This window comes from Pleurodeles waltl, chromosome 9 (assembly GCF_031143425.1).
Source record: "Pleurodeles waltl isolate 20211129_DDA chromosome 9, aPleWal1.hap1.20221129, whole genome shotgun sequence".
Taxonomy (NCBI): Eukaryota; Metazoa; Chordata; class Amphibia; order Caudata; family Salamandridae; genus Pleurodeles; species Pleurodeles waltl.
The window spans coordinates 915,716,571-915,735,401 of record NC_090448.1 but is presented as its reverse complement, the minus strand read 5'-3'; positions in this window follow the sequence as shown (position 1 = coordinate 915,735,401).

Genomic DNA, 18,831 nt, shown 5'->3' with positions numbered 1-18,831 from the left:
AGGCAATCTCCATGTTAACCTATGGGTGAGATAGGCCTTCCAATAGTGAAAACGGAATTTGGCAGTATTCACTATCAGGACTTGTAGATCACCCTAGCACATGTCCTGTCTTTTAAATACACTGCACCCTGCCCATGGGGCTACCTAGGGCCTACCTTAGGGATGACTTACATGTAGTAAAAGGGAAGGTTCTGGCCTAGCAAGTGGGTACACTTGCCAAATTGACATTGCAGTTTAAAACTACACACACAGACACTGCAATGGCAGGTCTGAGACATGTTTACAGGGCTACTCATGTGGGAGGCACAATCAGTGCTGCTGGCCCACTAGCAGCATATGATTTACAGGCCCTGGGAACACATAGTGCACTTTACTAGGGACTTACCAGTAAATCAAATATGTCAATCATGGATAGCCAATCATAATCACAATTTACACAGGGAGCACTTGCACTTTAGCACTGGTAAGCAGTGGTAAAGTGCACAGAGTACCAAAAAAACAACAACAACGAAATCCAGCACACAGTCAAAAATACAGGAAGCAGAGGCAAAAAAGACAGGGACAACCATGCCAACGATGCCAAGCCTAACAGTGCTAAATCTTCCAATTCATGAAACATTTTCAATGTCTGTAAATCATGCCATGTTAGGACATCAGTGGGTTCCAAGACCCCACCTCCATTTCCAAATCTCTTTTGGGATGTAACAAATGCACTTTGTTAAGCTTGAGTTTTCGAATGTTTCAATAGAAATCAATTAGTGTTTGTTCAGTATCAAGTCTTGATGTGGGGCAGAAGGTTCGGCCCAGGGGGAAAACCTCCCCTTCTATATCGGTTAATTTTCTATTCATTAGGTTGACCACCATGAGGTTGGACTCATTCATCTGTGGACACTTCCTCGCTTGCTTTTCGCAGCTCTTTGTGGTAGAGACTTCTTTATGCCCTTTCTTCCCTCTTCTTGTTCTTCTGATGTGACATCTGGTGTGCAGACTCATTGGGGAGTATTCTTTAGAGACTCTCTTATCAATTGATACTCCTGGTGAAAATTTATACCCATGCTTGTGCTCGGCTGTCCTATTAATCTTGAATTCTCACACTCAGATAAGTCCATATCCACCTCTGACTCTGAGGTATCCCTTGCACTAACCACCTTCAGATTAGTAATCTGTTGAAGTTGCTTTCTTGGCACATCATATTTTATGGCAAAGCTCAATACATGATTTGACTCATAATCACATCGATCCCTCACATATTTGGACTGTTTATGCTGTTTAATTTTATGCCACCAGCCTTGTTATCATTTGTTGGTGAAGCGTTTCTGCTGTTGATTTATCCAGGTCTTGTGTAATAGCATCCTCAATCCTTTTAATTTCATCCAGTAATTTTGTTCTGTCACTAATGGCATATTTCACCAACATTTATACCATGTCCTTTGCTGAGGCTATTGTGAATTACCCCCATTCTTGTAGAAGCTTTGGGTCAGGATTCTCATACGAGTGGACAGTATAAATCCTTATACCCCATGGTATTCTGTTCACATCCAAATATTTCTGCAATTATGGGGATTCCCACCACTTCCTAATATCTTTTTCATATGTTGTCTGCAATGACCGAAAAGGTCCTTTGAGATTATTCTAGGGGCCAGAACTATTTCCTTGTGTAGGGAAATCACTCCTTTTGGCATGGTTACCCCCACATTTTTCCTGTTTATAAGGGTGTTTAGACTGCTTTCACTGGGATCCTGCTAAACAGGACCCCAGTGATTGTGCTCTCTTCTCTAAATTTTGCTGTTTTGGTACCCTTTACACCCCACAATTGGCATACTGGTGTACCCTTGTAAGCCCCTAGTATATGGTACTTAGATACCCGGGGCATTGGTACAGCAGGGGTCCCCCATGGGCTGCAGCATGTATTATGCCACCCATGGAAGCCATGCAAAAAGTGTCTGCAGGCCTGCCATTGCAGCCTGCGTGAAAAAGTACATGCACCTTTTCACTGCTGGTCACTATATCAGGTCACTCCAAGCCACCCCTATGGTAGGCCCTCCTAGCCCAGAGGGTGGGATGCAGGTGTCTGTGTGTGAGGGCACCTCTGAATGAGCAGAGGTGCCCCTACAAACTCCAGTTCCAATGCACTGGTCTTCGTAAGTGTGGGGAAGCCATTTTACCCCATGTACTGTGTCCAGCTACATAATGGTAACTCTCAACCTAGGCATGTTTGTTATCAAACTTGTTGGAATCCTACCCCAATACTAAGGCCAGTATAGATGGCATGATTCCATGCCCTTTGAGGACTCCTTAGAGGACCCCCCCAGTATTGCTCCTGCCAGCTTTCCAGGGTTTGTGGGCAGCCCACGCTGCTGCAGTCCCTCAGACAGGTTTCTGCCCTCCTGCTGCTTGACCAGCTCAAGCAGGGGAAGGCAGAACAAAGGATTTCCCATGTGAGAGGGAAGCAACACCCTATCCATTGGAAATAGATTTTACAGGACTGGGAAGGGGTAGCCTTACCATAGTACGGCTTGCTTTGTAGAGCACATTTGATGCCCTCCTTACATAATCCATTTTTCACCAGTCCAGTGACCACTCCCCCGTCCATTACCACCCATGGGGTAGTGCCAGAGCTCCTCCAGGTTGCCACTTGATTCTTCCATCTTGGAAACAAGATGTGCAGAGGCCCCTGGGAGCATCTGGTTGGTGAGGACAGGTAACTGATGTCAGTGACCCCCTCTGATAGGTGGTCCCCCTCCAGAGTGACCAAGCCCCTTCTTAGGGCTATTTAGGACACCTTTGCAGGTGGGTTCCCAGGTTCGGCATTTAGGACTCCAGCAGGACTCGTCTGCAATGACCTCTTCTGCTCCTGGCCACCAGAACCGCTGCTGGACTTCACAGGAACTAAACATGCCCCCAACTCCCAAGACGACCCTGCCTTGCAACATTGTTTCTTTTGCTCTTTACAGTAATTGTACCATTCCATGGTTAGTCCATCCTCGGGGGACAGCAAGAATTCAGCTGCACTAAAGAAGCAAGAAGGATTCTCTCTTGAAGTGAAGGAGTCACTCCTCTGCATCTGCAGGCACCTAAGGCAACGACGATCAGCTGCTGGGATTTTCTGTCATCCAGCTCCAGGAAGAATCCCCAACACAGGTGGTGGTTCTGAATGGTCCCCTTGATCCTCTCTACCTGTTGTCCAACTTGAGAGACAGTGACTCTTTGCCTTTCCTTGCAGGACAACACCCCTCTGCACCTTGACTGTTGCAGCAACCAAGGCTTGTTGACGCCTGCTCCAGGAAATCTTCAGGCCTCCGGAATGGGCTTTGAAGCACCCCAGCCTCCAGCACTCCATCCGTGCAAAGACACTCTCTCCTCTGCTGCTCCAGCAACGTGGGGCTCCTCGCCAGGTGTTGTTGATGGTCCTCCTGACCACTAACCATCTGCAACCCAGTGACCGACATAGGATATCATATGCATGACTCCAAGGACTTATTTGCAGCTCCTGGGCTCCACAGCTGATCTTCAACTTCCCTCATCAAACTGGATCTTCATCCACAGAAGGGTGGGTAGTGGCTCCTGCCCCACCTGTACACTCATGTGTGGACTGGACTCTGTCCCCTTCTTTTGCACACCTCTTCTACCACAATATACCATTGGGTTTAATTGGACAGGTCCTGGTCTTGCAATCTTCCTTTTCCGGGTCCCCTTGTTAGTCTGTGGGAAGACCAGGTAACTTAACTCTGCTCTCCTGGTTGCTGGGTGTCACCTAGATACTCCCCTCTTGGGGTTCTGTGTTCTCCCAGCTCCCTTTCAACTACTCCACATCCCAAGGGTGGGGGACCTCACTTCGCATTCCACTATTTTAGTATATTATCCCCTCTATAGGGACCCAGCTATTTTTCAATAATTCTTGCCAAGGCTTGTTCTTTCTATATGCTAATTCCTAATAATTAATATATTTTCAACTTGGTAGCCACACTTTATTAACTATAACTCGTGACTTTTCCATGAACTGCTTATACCCTTTTACATTATTTCACTTCTACTGTCTAAAGAATAGTATATACATCATAATAGTTATGGCATTGCAAATCACATATTTTGTGAGAATACAGTGTATGGAATGGAGTGATATATTGGGCTGCCGTGTGCCATGGTAATTCGCAGTATATCGCTGTACATAGCAGTGACAAAAAATAATATTATTGGTTAATAAATTCCCTTACAAAATAAAAGGATGGCCATATTGTTAAGACAACACTTTGGGAGTCATTCTGACCCTGGCGGTCTATGACCGCCAGGGTCGCGGATGACTGAAGCACCGCCAACAGGCTGGCGGTGCTTCAAAGCCCATTCCGACTGCGGCGGTAAAGCCGCGGTCGGAAAACCGGGTCCGGCGGTTTCCCACCGGATTTTCCCCGGCTGGGCAAATCCACCAGGGCAGCGCTGCAAGCAGCGCTGCCCAGGGGATTCTGACCCCCTTCCCGCCAGCCTGTTTCTGGCGGTTTTTACCACCAGGAACAGGCTGGCAGGAACGGGTGTCCTGGGGCCCCCTAACAGGGCCCCAGCCTGCTTTTCACTGTCTGCCTAGCAGACAGTGAAAAGCGCGACGGGTGCAACTGCACCCGTCGCACACCTGCAACACCGCCGGCTACATTCGGAGCTGGCTTCAGTGTTGCAGGCCCCTTTCCCGCTGGGTCGGCGGGCGCTACCTTAGGTACCTTAGGTAGCGCCCGCCGGCCCAGCGGGAAAGTTGGAATGGCCCCAGCGGTCTTTTGACCGCGGGGCGGCCAAATGGCGGTTCCCTCCAGGCGGGCGGCAACCGCCGCCCGCCGGGGTCAGAATGACCCCCTTTGTCTGTGTTCTGGGTTTCTACATGGGATGTGGCTTATTACTATTATTTTAAGCTATAGGAAGAAATGGTGCACTTTACCAAAGTCTGTATAGGTAGGAAAAAGTGTGTTTATTGTTTTTATATTTCTAAAACAATTTACAGAGTACTGCAGCACTTTCTCTGAAGTATCTAGGAAGTACTGCAGTACCTATTGAAATAAAAAGAAAAAATATTATAAGACAAAAGACACAGAAGGACACGCCTCGATATTCCACGACATTCCACTCCACTGTACAAGCCACTCTGACACTCCACACCACTCTATGTCATTTCACGGCACGCCAATCTATGACATGCCACACCACTCTATGACACTCCCTTCTACTTTATGACATGCCATTCTACTCAGTGAAACCTACTGAAACCTAAAACAATTTTTATATGTGTCAAAAGACACTCTACGACACGTCACTCTATAACACACCACTTCACTCACCGACACACCACTTTACGACTCACTACAACATGGCACTCCACTCTACAACATGCCACCCTACTTTATGCCACTCTACTCTATGCCTTTCCATTCTAAGACGCTCTGCGACTTTCTTCTCAATGACACAGCAGTCCACTGTATTTTATAACACACCACCTGACTCTATGCCACTCAACTCTACGCCACTGTACTCCGCTGTACAACACTCTGCAACATGCCACTCCACTCCACTCCACCCTATGATATACCACTCCACTCTACAACATTCCATGCCAGTGCACTGTCTGACACTCCACCCTACACTATGATATGCCACTCTGCTCTACCCCTCCACACCCCTCCACTGTAAGACACTCTGCGACATGCCACTGTGTGACACTCAACTTCAATCTACTCTACAACACGCCCCTCCATTTTATGTCACTCTACTCCACAGCACTTCACACCACTCCACTCTATGACACTCTACTCCGCTCTACAAGATGACATTCCACAACACGCCACTCCACTTTAGGACACGCCATTCCACTCTACGACATGTCATTCATTCTATGACACACCATTCCATTCTACTGTACGACACACCACTCTACAATACTCTGCTCCAGTCTATGCCACTCTACGACATGACATAGCATTGTACTCCATGATATGACACCCCACTCCACTCTGTGACACACCACTCCACTCTACACGACTCCATTCTTCACCCCTATACTCTAACACTCTATGACATGGCACTTTATGGCACACAACTACACTCTACCCTAAGGCACACCACTCCACTCTACACTATTCCACTCTAGAACACTCTACTTCACTCTATGCCTGTCAAATCTATACCCCTCTACTCACCTCTACGACACACCACTACACTCTATGACATGCCACTCTATTCTATGGCATGTTGCACTGCTCTATGATGCACCACTCCACTCTACAACATACCACTCCACTCTGCCCGATTCCAATCAATGCCACGCCAGTTTACACCACTCCATTCTACACCACGCCACTATATCCCAAGACACACTACTCTATGACATGTCACTCCACTCTATGCTACTCCACTCTAGAACACTCTACTCCACTGTAAACTCCTCCACTCTATGACACTCTACTCCCCTCTATGACATGCCACTTCACTGTACGACATGTCACTCCACCTTATGACACACCACTCCACTCTAGGACATTCCATTCCACTCTGACACACCACTCTACTCTACTTTATGGCATTCCTCTCTACGAACTGCGACCAATGGGCCACCTACCTTAGGGTGGCTACACCCACTACGTGTACACTTCCTGTGGGAAGAGGTCACATTCCTAGCCCTGATTGGCTATTCTCCTACCATCCAAGATGGAGGAAAATGAATTGGAGTAGTCAGCTCTTCTGCCATACCTGAGGTTTGGTGCAGGTTGTGGGGGAGGGGGCACTCCTCCTACTCTAGCTAAGTTTTCCCACCGTTTTTTCTGCCCAAAGTGGGGGAAAAACATTGGGTGGTCATCTGCTGCTAGCAGCAGAGTCAGAGGTCAGATGTCAAAGGCAGTAAAGCTTCTGAAGCTGACTGCTGGGCCTGAGTGCCTGCCTGGGGAGGAGAAGTAACACCTCCACCAAGTAAAGACTTTGGCCCTCATTACAACCCTGGCGGTCAGTGGTAAAGCGGCGGTAAAACTGCCAACAGGCCGGCGGTAAAAAAAATGGAATTATGACCATGGCGGAAACCGCCAACATAGACAGCCACTTTAACACTCCGACTGCCACGGCGGTACAAACAGCATGGCAGTCACCGCCAACAGACAGGCGGAAGACAATGTACCACCCACACTATTATGATAGGCCAATCCGCCACCTTTTCCGGGGCGGATTCAACGCAAACAAAAACACGGTGGAAACAGGACTTGGAAGGGGAAACACTCACCTCTACACAACTCTGGAGGAACCAGGACGCCATGGAGCCTGAACTCCAAATACTCCCTGCGATTGTCTTCCTGCTCCTCTACCAGGAGCACGACCGGCGGCGGCGGCGACCACGGTGAGTACAGCACCTACGACACAGGGGAGGGGAGAGGGAAATGAGAGTGACACACACGCAACACGCAACACCCCCACCCTCACCTACAACAACACACACACCAATACATGCTGAAACATTACATTCAGACCCCCAAACTCCCCTGGAAGAACGCAAGGACAAAAGGAAATGATTGTAACCATTGTAATCAATAAACATCCATTGGTCAAAAAGTTATATACACTATAAACAAATATGTACACCAAGATTTCAAGTCCAGGTACTGCACCTATATAGTCCGTGGACCACTGGGCCCAAAATGCATGGGCGAGGCCCACACAAGATACCCGAACGGAGAGAACACTGCAGGGGCATCAGATCAAAATAATACAGGCACCTCAGGGGGAAGGGAAGAAGTGGGGGCACCTCAGCCAGATGAGTGCACAACGCCAGCTCCACGAGGGGGCTCCATGTCCATTGATGTATCCTGGGGAGTGCAAAGCCACAGTCTCTCAAGTCTCTCCAGTGGGTGGGTTGCCCACTGCTTTATGCTGGGGAGTGCAAAGCCACAGTCTCTCAAGTCTCTCCAGTGGGTGTGTTGCCCACTGCTTTATCCTGGGGAGTGCAAAGCCACAGTCTCTCAAGTCTCTCCAGTGGGTGGTTTTCCCACTGCTTTATCCTGGGGAGTGCAAAGCCACAGTCTCTCCAGTTGGTGGGTTGCCCACTGCTTTATCCTGGGGAGTGCAAAGCCACAGTCTCTCAAGTCTCTCCATTGGGTGGTTTTCCCACTGCTTTATCCTGGGGAGTGCAAAGCCACAGTCTCTCCAGTTGGTGGGTTGCCCACTGCTTTATCCTGGGGAGTGTAAGGCCACAGTCTCTCAAGTGGATAACAGTCTCCACTGGTTCTGGAGGGGGCTTTGTGGCCAGAGCGCTTCATCCTGCCGAGGACAGAGGTAGCGGATGTCTTTCTCCACTGGTCTTTGTGCCCAGAGTGTTTCATCCTGCCAAGGACAGAGGTAGTGGATGTCTTTCTCCACTGGTTCTGGAGGGGGCTTTGTGCCCAGAGTGCTTCATCCTGCCAAGGACAGAGGTAGTGGATGTCTTTCTCCACTGCTTCTGGAGGGGGCTTTGTGCCCAGAGTGCTTCATCCTGCCGAGAACTGAGGTAGTGGATGTGATACTTCACTGACGGTGGGGCAACATGGAAGCTGCCCAGGCCCCTGGAACTGACCACCAGCCACGTACGGATGACCACTGGGGATGGCAGCCATGTCTGCAATGGTGCCACTGGCTCAGGTTGTCGCGGAGCCGCTGGTGGGGCTGGCAGCGGTGTCATTAGCGGCGGTGCTTGCAGCGCTCATTGTGGCGGCGGTGCTGGTGGCGGCCGTACTGACTGCTGTGCTGGTGGCTGGCTCACTGGCTGCTGTGCTGGTGGCGGTGTCAGTAATGGCGGTGCTGGTGGCTGACTCACTGACCGCGGTAATGGCGGTGCTGGTGGCGGGCTCACTGACCGTGGGGCTGGCGTGTCAGTAGCGGCGGTGCTGGTGGCGGGCTCACTGACTGCGGCGCTGCTGAAGGGCTCTGTATCTGGGCTGCTGGCGGCGGTGTCCTTGGCAGTGGTGCATGTGGCGGTGCCGGTGGCGGTCTTGTCCACCATGCAGGTTGGCGGCGACGTTGACTTGCCTTTCTGCTTCAGGCCCATCCCCACCTTGGATGCTGGCGCAGCTCTCTAGCCACTTCCCACACTTGCCTTGGCTGAGCACTTGTTGGCAGGTGTTTTGGCCTTCTCCCTCCGGGATGTGGGCAACATCTTCTGTTTTGGAGGTGGGGGAATGTTGTTGGCCTCGCTCCCTGGGACACTGGCAGCCCTGTTGCTTGGCGCACTCCAGAAACCGGGTATTGCTGGCACCACTGTGCCCGGTGATGTGGTGGCTGAGGTGCTGGGTTGGGACCTGGAAAGGCAGGCCCTAGGGGACAGATGGGGGGAGGTGTAGGAAAGAGGTCAACATTTCAGAGGAAAAGTTTTTTTGACACACTGGGACAGGTAGATGGAGGGGGTTTGGGAGTGGAGGAAGAGGTGGTGGTTGTAGGAGGTGTTCGTTTGCTGACTTTGGTTGAAGGTGCATGGGCGGGAGGCTGTTGTGAGGTGGATGGCTGTTGGGTGGGTGTGTGACTGCGTTTGTGTAGTTTGGGAGGAGGGCTCACAGACACACTGGTAGAGGACACTGGGGATGTGTGAATGGTAGTGGGGGTGGTGAGTGCACGTGAGCGGTGTGTGGTGATGGGCGTGCTGGTGATGGAGGTAGTGGCTGAAGATGTAGTGCATGCAGGTGTGAGTGGAGACGTGACAGGGAGGGAGGAGGGAGACGTGGAGGAGGGGGACATAGTGGAGGCAGTGGATGTTGGTATGTGTGCATAGGTATGATGCTTGTGTGAGTGCTTGTGGGATGTGTGGTGCTTATGTTTGCCAGAGCCACCCTTGTGTGTTGAGGTGTGTGCATGCTGGTCTGATGGTCTGCTTGGGATAGGCTGAGGTACTGGGGATTGGGTCTGGGTGGAGGAAGTTGGAGGGGGAGGCTGGACACAGGGACAATGGCTGCCATCAGTGCAGAGGCCAGAGCCTCAAATGCTCGCTGTTGGGCTGCCTGCCCAGAATGAATGCCCTCCAGGTATGCATTTGTCTGTTGCAACTGCCTCTCTACACCCTGGATGGCATTCAGAATGGTAGACTGCCCAAAAGTGAGGGATCTCAGGAGGTCAATAGCCTCCTCACTGAGGGCAGCAGGGCTGACTGAGGCAGGGCCTGAGGTGCCTGGGGCGATGGAGATGCCCACACTCCTGGGTGAGTGGCCACGGGGGACACGCTGAGGGGCTGCTGGGAGGGCGGTGTTGGTAGGGGGGGTAGCGGCTGTACCTGTATATGCGTTGGGCACAGAGGGGCCCGCCACCGCAAGGGAGCTCCCATCAGAGGAGGAGTCGGTGTCGCTGGTCTCTGCTCCTGTCCCTGCCGAGGAGCTCCCCTCGCCCTCCGTCCCACTGGTGAATTCAGACTGCGTTGTCTGGCCCTCCAGGGCCATGTGGTATGCAGCTCCCTCCTGGTCCGGTGGCATAGCTCCTCCGCCTGATGATGCTATTGCACACAAGAACAGGGAGACCACAAAAAGGTGGGGGGGAGAGAGAAGAAAGACATGTTCAGTGCATACAATACCGCTACCGTCGGCGGACACTACAGACACAGCAGCTCTCTGCACTACCCCATGCACTCAGAGTTCCCTAATTCATCACAGCGACATGGGGTACATGGCCTATGTACGATTGCTGCACACATGGAAGTCACAGAAGCATGACTAGGTGTAGATGGCTCTTACCACTGGTGGGGATGGGGTGCCACTTAGCCTGCCTCACAAAGGGTCCTTGCCTACAAAGCTCGCCCTAGCCTACGGGAACCCACTGCCCACCTCCCCCGCCCAGACACCTCCTAATGCGCGCAGAGTCAGCTGAATGGGAGTGTAATCACCCCCTTGTGGCTGCTGTGATGCCCACTAGCACCAATCCAACTTTGGATACGCCACCGCTAGGATCCGGAACATCAGGGGGGTCATGGTGCGACGGGCACCCCACCCACGTTGGCAGGCCATCCCCAGCTGGGCCTCCGCCATCTTCTTGCTCCAGCGGCGAATGTCCTCCCATCTTTTACGGCAGTGGGTGCTCCGTCTGTGGTGGACCCCCAGGGTCCGGAGGTCCTTGGCGATGGCACGCCAAATATCCTTCTTCTGGTGGGCGCTGACCTAGAGGAATAGTACAGGGGAAAATGTAACACTTTTACCGTCCGGACCGTCACAGTCATTGACCCACGTTCCCACCCTTGCCCTGATGCACATATACTCACCGTCCGATCATGCAGGCCTCATCTCCCCCCGTATCTTCCATCCACACCACTCCAAACAGGCATTGCCCATACAGCATGCTCACAGTGTACTCACCTGTTTGTCTGGAGGACCGTAGAGTAGCGTGTACTGGGGGAGGACCCCATCCACTAGTTTATCCAACTCCTCCGATGTGGAGGCAGGGGCCCTTTCCCCAGACACATGAGCCATCGTCACTTCCAGACTGAGGTCACAGCAGCACTTGCAGTGTAGGTCCTCCCCTGTCGAAGATCAGGTATCAAGTGAGTGAACAGAGTGAAAATGGCGGTCACGTCCACGGCAGTGCGTACCGTCACCGCCGGCGTACATTGTCATTGGCTCCAGGGACCCATAGGGCCCAATGTTAACCAATGCAGGATTGCGCTGCGGTCTTCGACCGCCTACCGCGACGGTGTACAACGCCAACGCAGTTACCTCATATCCCCTTGCCCCACATTACAGGTCAGGCAGCCGCCATTTCAGGTAGCCACATGGCATTATTTTTAAATGCATCACACATATATAGGCCTTGCATACACACAGAGACAGGCACATAGCTTATTGACAAATGTGTGCAATACAATTGTTTTTTACTTACCTAAGTGTTGGCTGACTCTGTGCTCACCGTTCTCATCCATAGGGCACGTCTGCTGGGGCAGGTGAAGAGATGGCGCATCCTCCGGTGTACAGACCGCTGGTGGACCTGTCGACAATGGAAGAGCGACATGTAATAGTCACCTACAGACTACATCGTGCCACAATCCAGGAACTGTGTGCCCAGTTGGAGCCAGACCTGATGTCAGCTATCCCCCATCCCACAGGAATCCCCCCTCTAGTGCAGGTACTGTCAGTACTCCATTTCCTGGCAAGTGGGTCTTTTCAAACTACAGTGGCCATTGCATCAGGGATGTCCCAGCCTATGTTCTCCAACGTGTTGTCCAGAGTGTTGTCTGCCCTGCTGAAACACATGCGCAGCTACATCATGTTCCCTCAGGTGGAGGATTTGCCTACAGTGAAAGGGGACTTCTATGCCCTGGGACATATCCCCAACATCATAGGTGCCAATGATGGGACACATGTGGCCTTGGTCCCCCCCCGCAGGAGTGAACAGGTGTACAAAAACCAGAAGAGCTACCATTCTATGAATGTGCAGATGGTGTGTTTGGCTGACCAGTACATCTCTCATGTGAACGCCAAGTTTCCTGGCTCAGTGCATGACGGTTAGATTTGGCGGAATAGCAGCATCCCTTATGTAATGGGGCAACTCCAGAGGCACTGTGTGTGGCTATTAGGTGAGGACATGGACCCTATACCGTGTGATTAATTGTCTGGATATGGGGTTGTCCCTAAGAGTTTGTGTGTGTCTAACAGTTGTCCCTCGACATTTGCAGGTGACTCTGGGTACCCCAACCTGTCATGGCTACTGACCCCAGTGAGAAATCCCAGGACAAGGGCAGAGGAACGCTACAATGAGGCACATGGGTGAACTAGGAGAATTATTGAAAGAACCTTCGGCCTCCTGAAGGCCAGGTTCAGGTGCCTCCATATGACAGGTGGTTCCCTATACTACTCACCAAAGAAGGTGTGCCAGATCATCGTGGCCTGCTGTATGCTGCACAACTTGGCTTTGCGACAACAGGTGCCTTTTCTGCAGGAGGATGGTCCAGAAGGAGGACTTGTGGCAGCTGTGGAGCCTGTGGACAGTGAAGATGAGGAGGCAGAAGAAGAGGACATAGACAACAGAAACACCGTGATCCAGCAACACTTCCAGTGAGACACAGGTAAGAAGACATCACTGCCTCCTACATCTGATAAAATTGTTCGACCTATCATCTGTCTGTCACTTTCACCCAGTGTATGGACCCTGATTTTTCACTCTGCCTTTCAGTTTCACAGATGTGGGTACCACTGTGTGACCTCTGCTATCTTACCTCATGGACTAGAGCTGTGTGACATAGGTATGTAGACATTAGATTGGACATTGGGTTTTTCCTCAGTTATTGCAAATACACAATTGTGAAAACACAGACTGACTCCAGATTGTTTTGTGATTCAAGGGTGTTTATTTAAGTGCAAAATAGTGGAGGGGGTTGTAAAATGGGCAGGGGTGATGGTGGAGGATTGTCCATGGCAGAGTCTAGTCTATTTGTCTCACAGGTGCATTGTCCAAAGGGGCATAGGAAGTGGAGCTAGGGCAGTTTAAGGATGGACAGGGTGACAAAGTGGGACTGAAGGATGACATTCAGGGTGGTCTAATTTCTTGGCGGGGTCTTGGCATTGTTCTCTGTCTTTATCCTGGATCTCAGGGACCGCTTGCGGGGTGGTTCTCCATCTGCAGAGGGTGGGGTGCTGGTGTCGTGGTCATGTGGCGATGCCTCCTGTCCACTAGCGCCAGCAGAGGTGGTGGGGAGTGCATCGTCCAGGCTAGTGTCAGGGGCCCCTTGTTGTGCCACAGTGTCCCTCCTGGTGTTCACAAGGTCCTTCAGCACCCCTACTATGGTGCCCAGGGTGGTATTGATGGACTTGAGTTCCTCCCTGAACCCAAAATACTGTTCCTCCTGTAGCTGCTGGGTCTCCAGAAACTTGGCCAGTACCGTTGCCATTGTCTCCTGGGAATGATGGTACGCTCCCATGATGTTGGAGAGGGCCTCCTGGAGAGCGGGTTCCCTGGGCCTGTCCTCCCCCTGTCGCACAGCAGACCTCCCAGTTCCCTGGTTTTCCTGGGCCTCTGTCCCCTGAACCGTGTGCCCACTGCTCCCAGGTCCCTGCTGTTCTTGGGGTGGTGGTTTTGCCTGGGGTCCCTGTAGTGGTAGACACACTGCTGTTGGCGTGTCCTGGGGACAGAGGGATGGGCCCGCTGGGTGAGTGCTGTGTGGTGTTTCCTGAGGGGGGAGGCTCTGTGGTGGCCTGTGACTGTGTCAGGGGAACCGACTGTCCCAAGGTCCCAGATGGGCCGGGCTGGTCATCTAGATCCAGTTGGACAGAACTGCTGTCATCACTGTGGGCCACTTCTGTGGGGGGAGTGGACATGTATGGAACCTCCTGTCCGGTGACATTGGGTAGGGGTCCTGTAGGGGTGTAAAGGCATGATTATTGCATCTGTGTGTGCCATGGTGTGCAATTGGTGGGTGACCCTGTACCCCAGTGCTTACATTCTTGTGTAGGACCTTGTGTGATAATTGTTTTGGGGATCTGTGTGGGTATGTGTAGTGGACATGCATTGGTGATGGGTGTCCATGCTCTGTTGTTGCATGCAGGGCTTGGTGTTGGGATGTGTGGTTTGTGATAGTGGGACATATGGGAGGAGTTGGAGTGATGGGGGTGAGGGTGGGGTATGTGATAGCATGCAGGTAGGGTGGGGTATATGGTAGTTCAAGATTTGACTTACCAGAGTCCATTCCTCCAGCTACTCCTGCGAGGCCCTCAGGATGCAGTATAGCCAAGACCTGCTCCTCCCATGTTGTTAGTTGTGGGGGAGGAGGTGGGGGTCCGCTGCCAGTCCTCTGAACCGCAATGTGGTGTCTTGAGACCACAGAACGCACCTTCTCCCGCAGGTCGTTCCACCTCTTCCTGATGTCATTCTGTGTTCTTGGGTGCTGTCCCACTGCGTTGACCCTTTCCACAATTCTGCACCATAGCTCCATCTTCCTAGCTATGGTGGTGTGCTGCACCTGTGATCCGAATAGCTGTGACTCTACCCGGATGATTTCCTCCACCATGACCCTGAGATCCTCCTCAGAAAACCTGGGGTGTCTTTGCGGTGCCATGGGGTGGTGTGGGTGATGTGTGAGGTGGTGTGTGGTGTGATGTGTGGGGTGATGTTTAGGGGTGTGTGTTGTTTTGTGCGTGGATGTGTATGAGTGATGGTGTTGTGTGCCTCTGTATGTTGGTGTGGTCTTTGTTTTTCTGTCTCTCTGCTTCTTCCAATTTTTTTGCTGTAAGGGTTTGTGGGTAATGTGGGTGTGTGTTTTATATTGTATTGGGTGTGTGGGAGTGGTGTGTGTATGTGTATCAGGTGTGTGTATTTGGAATTGTCCAATGTGGTTGTGTTTTGTAAATGTGTGTGTATGTTGAGCGCGGCGGTGTGTAACGCCAATGGAATACCGCGGTTGAAAGACCGCCGCATGAATTCGTGGGTCGTGATAGTGTGGGCGTATTCCTGTTGGCGTGACGGTGGAGGTATTGTTATCGCCAGTTTATCACTGACCTTTGGTGTGGCGGACTTGTGTGGGTGTCTAGATTTTGGCAGATTCCGAGCTGTGGGTAGTGATAGATGTGGCAGAATTCTGCGGCCCCGTGTGTTGGCGGTCTTCTGCACGGCGGTAAGCGCCATTTACCGCCAATGTTGTAATGAGGGCCTTTGTGTTCTGGTTCCTGAGAGCAGAGGCTCTCACCCCAAGAGTCCATATTTTGGTCTGGTGGTGGCAGGCTGGTTAAAACCAGTCAGCAACCATGCCAGGGCTGTTAGGTTTTGTAGGGGGCACCTCTAACGATCCTTCTCGGTACATGCCATAATAATTCCACCACTGGCATCAGTGTGGGTTTATTATTCTGATACCAAACACTCCAGTTTTCAGAGAGGTCATCATGTAGCTGGGGAACTCGTAATGACCAGTGGCCAGCACATGTATTTACTATGGCTTCCCTATACACTTACTATGTATTAAGGTTTTGTAAAGACACAGGCGGTCATTCCGACCCTGGCGGTCATTGACCGGCAACAGGCTGGCGGTGCTCCCAAGGGCATTCTGACCGCGGCGGTACAGCCGCGGTCAGAAACGGAAAACCGGCGGTCTCCCGCCGGTTTTTCGCTGCCCTGAGGAATCCTCCATGGCGGCGACCCCCTCACCGCCATCCTGTTCCTGGCGGTCGTGACCGCCAGGAACAGGATGGCGGTGAGGGGTGTCCTGGGGCCCCTGGGGGCCCCTGCAGTGCCCATGCCAATGGCATGGGCACTGCAGGGGCCCCCGTAAGAGGGCCCCTAAAAGATTTTCAGCTACTGCACCCGTCGCACCCTTCCCACTCCGCCGGCTCCATTCGGAGCCGGCTTCCTCGTGGGAAGGGGTTTTCCGCTGGGCTGGCGGGCGGCCTTCTGGCGGTCGCCCGCCAGCCCAGCGGGAAACACAGAATAACTGCGACGGTCTTCTGACCGCGCAGCGGTATTCTGGCGGTTCCCGTTTGGCTGGCGGCGCCCGCCGCCAGCCAAAGTTGGAATCACCCCCACAGTAGGGGCTTATTTGCTCATGCACATATATGCCTTCACATGCATTATAATGCACCCTGTCTTAGGGCTATAAGGCCTGCATGAGCAGTGGCTTACCTATAGTGCATGCAGTGTTAGTGGACTGGGTGCTCTTTGTGAGTGCCATGGTGAGTTTGCAACTTTTGAATACACCTTGTCATGAACCTGCAATGGCAGTCTGCATAAGGCTGGTGTGGGGCCTCTCAGAGTGCCACAATTGGTGCTGCAGCTCTGGGGGGGCCCTCTTCAGTACCCAGGCCCTAGGTACCAGGGGTACCATTTACTAGGGACTCACAAGGGTGGCTGAAGTGTCAATACATAGTACAGTTTGGGGGAAATAGATCTGGCCCTGAGAACATGTTTAGCAGGGGCCCTCGGCACTTACAGTTTGAAACCACATCATTTTCCAGGCAAAAAGAGGTGGGAAGGGTTACCATTTCAAAAGAGGCCCTTTCTCACACTACTGTACACTGTACAACACTCCACTCGATGGCACTCCACTGTACAATACTCCACTCGACGGCACTCCACTCAACTGTATGTCTATGACATGCCAATCCATTCTATGTGACTTCACTCTAGAACACTGTACTCCACTCTATGCTTCTCTACTCTATGACACTCTACTCCACTCTACAACATGCCACTCCACTCTACGATATGTCACTCCACTTTATGACACGCCACTCCACTCTATGACATGCCATTCCACTCTTAAGAACCGCCACTGTGCTCTGTCACACTTCACTCTATGACATGCCACTCCACTCTATGCTATTCTACCCCAAGACACTGCACAACACCCCCACACTATGACATGCCACTGCACTCTACTTTATGACACTCAACACGACTCTATGACACACCACTCCGCTCATATTGTATTGTAATTGTATTTATATAGCACTTACCACTCCAATCTATTCTAGGACACGCCACTCCACTCTATGCTACTCCACTCTATGCCACAACACTCTATGCCACAACACTCTACAACACTACATTATATGCCAGAACACTGTGTGCCAGTCCACGGTACTGTATGACACGCTACTTGACTCTATGAAACTGTGTCACTCTGTAACACAGTATTCTAGTCTACTACACTCCATGCAACGCTCTCTATGACACTTTACTCCACTGTACTCTATGACACACTATTCAACTGTAATCCACTCCACTCTATGACACTTTGTTCCACTCCCACAATCTATGACACTCTGCTTCAGACTGCAAACTTCACAGTACAATACTGTAATCTCTCCATGCCACTCCACTCTACTCCATTCTACGACACACCTGTCTCCTTCACTCTACTCGATGACATTCCACTCTACAATGCTCTACTTCACTCTATGCCACTCCACTCTACACCACTCCTCTCCATGACACTCCACTTTTTTCTGTGCCACTCCATTCTACACCACTCCACTCCACCACTCCACCCTACAACAGCCTACTCCACTGTATGCCCCTCCACTAAGCCAATCTACTCGACTGTATTCTATGCCACTCCACTCCACTACATAACATGCCACTCAACTCCACTCTACACCACTCCACACTTTGCCCTTCCACTCAAACACACTCTACAACAGGCCACTCTGTGACACTGCACTCCAGTCTACTTTACGACACATCACTCCACTGTATGCCGCTCCAATCTACCTTACGATATGCCACTCCACTCTATGCCACAACACTCTATGCCACTCCAGTCCACTCCTCTGTATGACACTCTATGACACTCTAAGCATCTTCACGCCACAATACTTTGTTACATTGTGTGCCATTCCACTCTACAAAACTCTAATGACCTCTAAACCACTATACAACACCCTACTGTATTCTGTGCCACTCTGTGACACTCTACTCTATGCAACTCCCTCTAAGTCACTCAACGCCAGTTCAACCCACTCGCCTCTATGACACACTACTCCACTGTACTCCACTTTATTCCACTCCACTGTACACCACTGTATGCCACTCCACTATCACACTCTATTCCACTCTACATGTCTCTAGTCCACTGTATGCCCTCCACTTTATGCCACTCTCCTCCACTCTGTCACGCCACTCCACTATATGGCACGCCACTCCACTCTAAGAGACTGTACTGGGAAAGAGAAAGGGGGTAAAGTTGTTGCAATAAATTAGTGATGAAAGAGGGGAGACGTATTGTGCTGAGATGGTGCAGATAGTCAAAGCTCGAAGTCTTTGTTAACTGGATGTACAATACTTAATTGTATGGGGTACAGGTATTCAGTCCACTAGGATGCAGAGGGATACAGATCACTCATTCCCCAAGAGTACAGTTAGGCACAGATGATTCAGTCCTCGGGGTAGCGT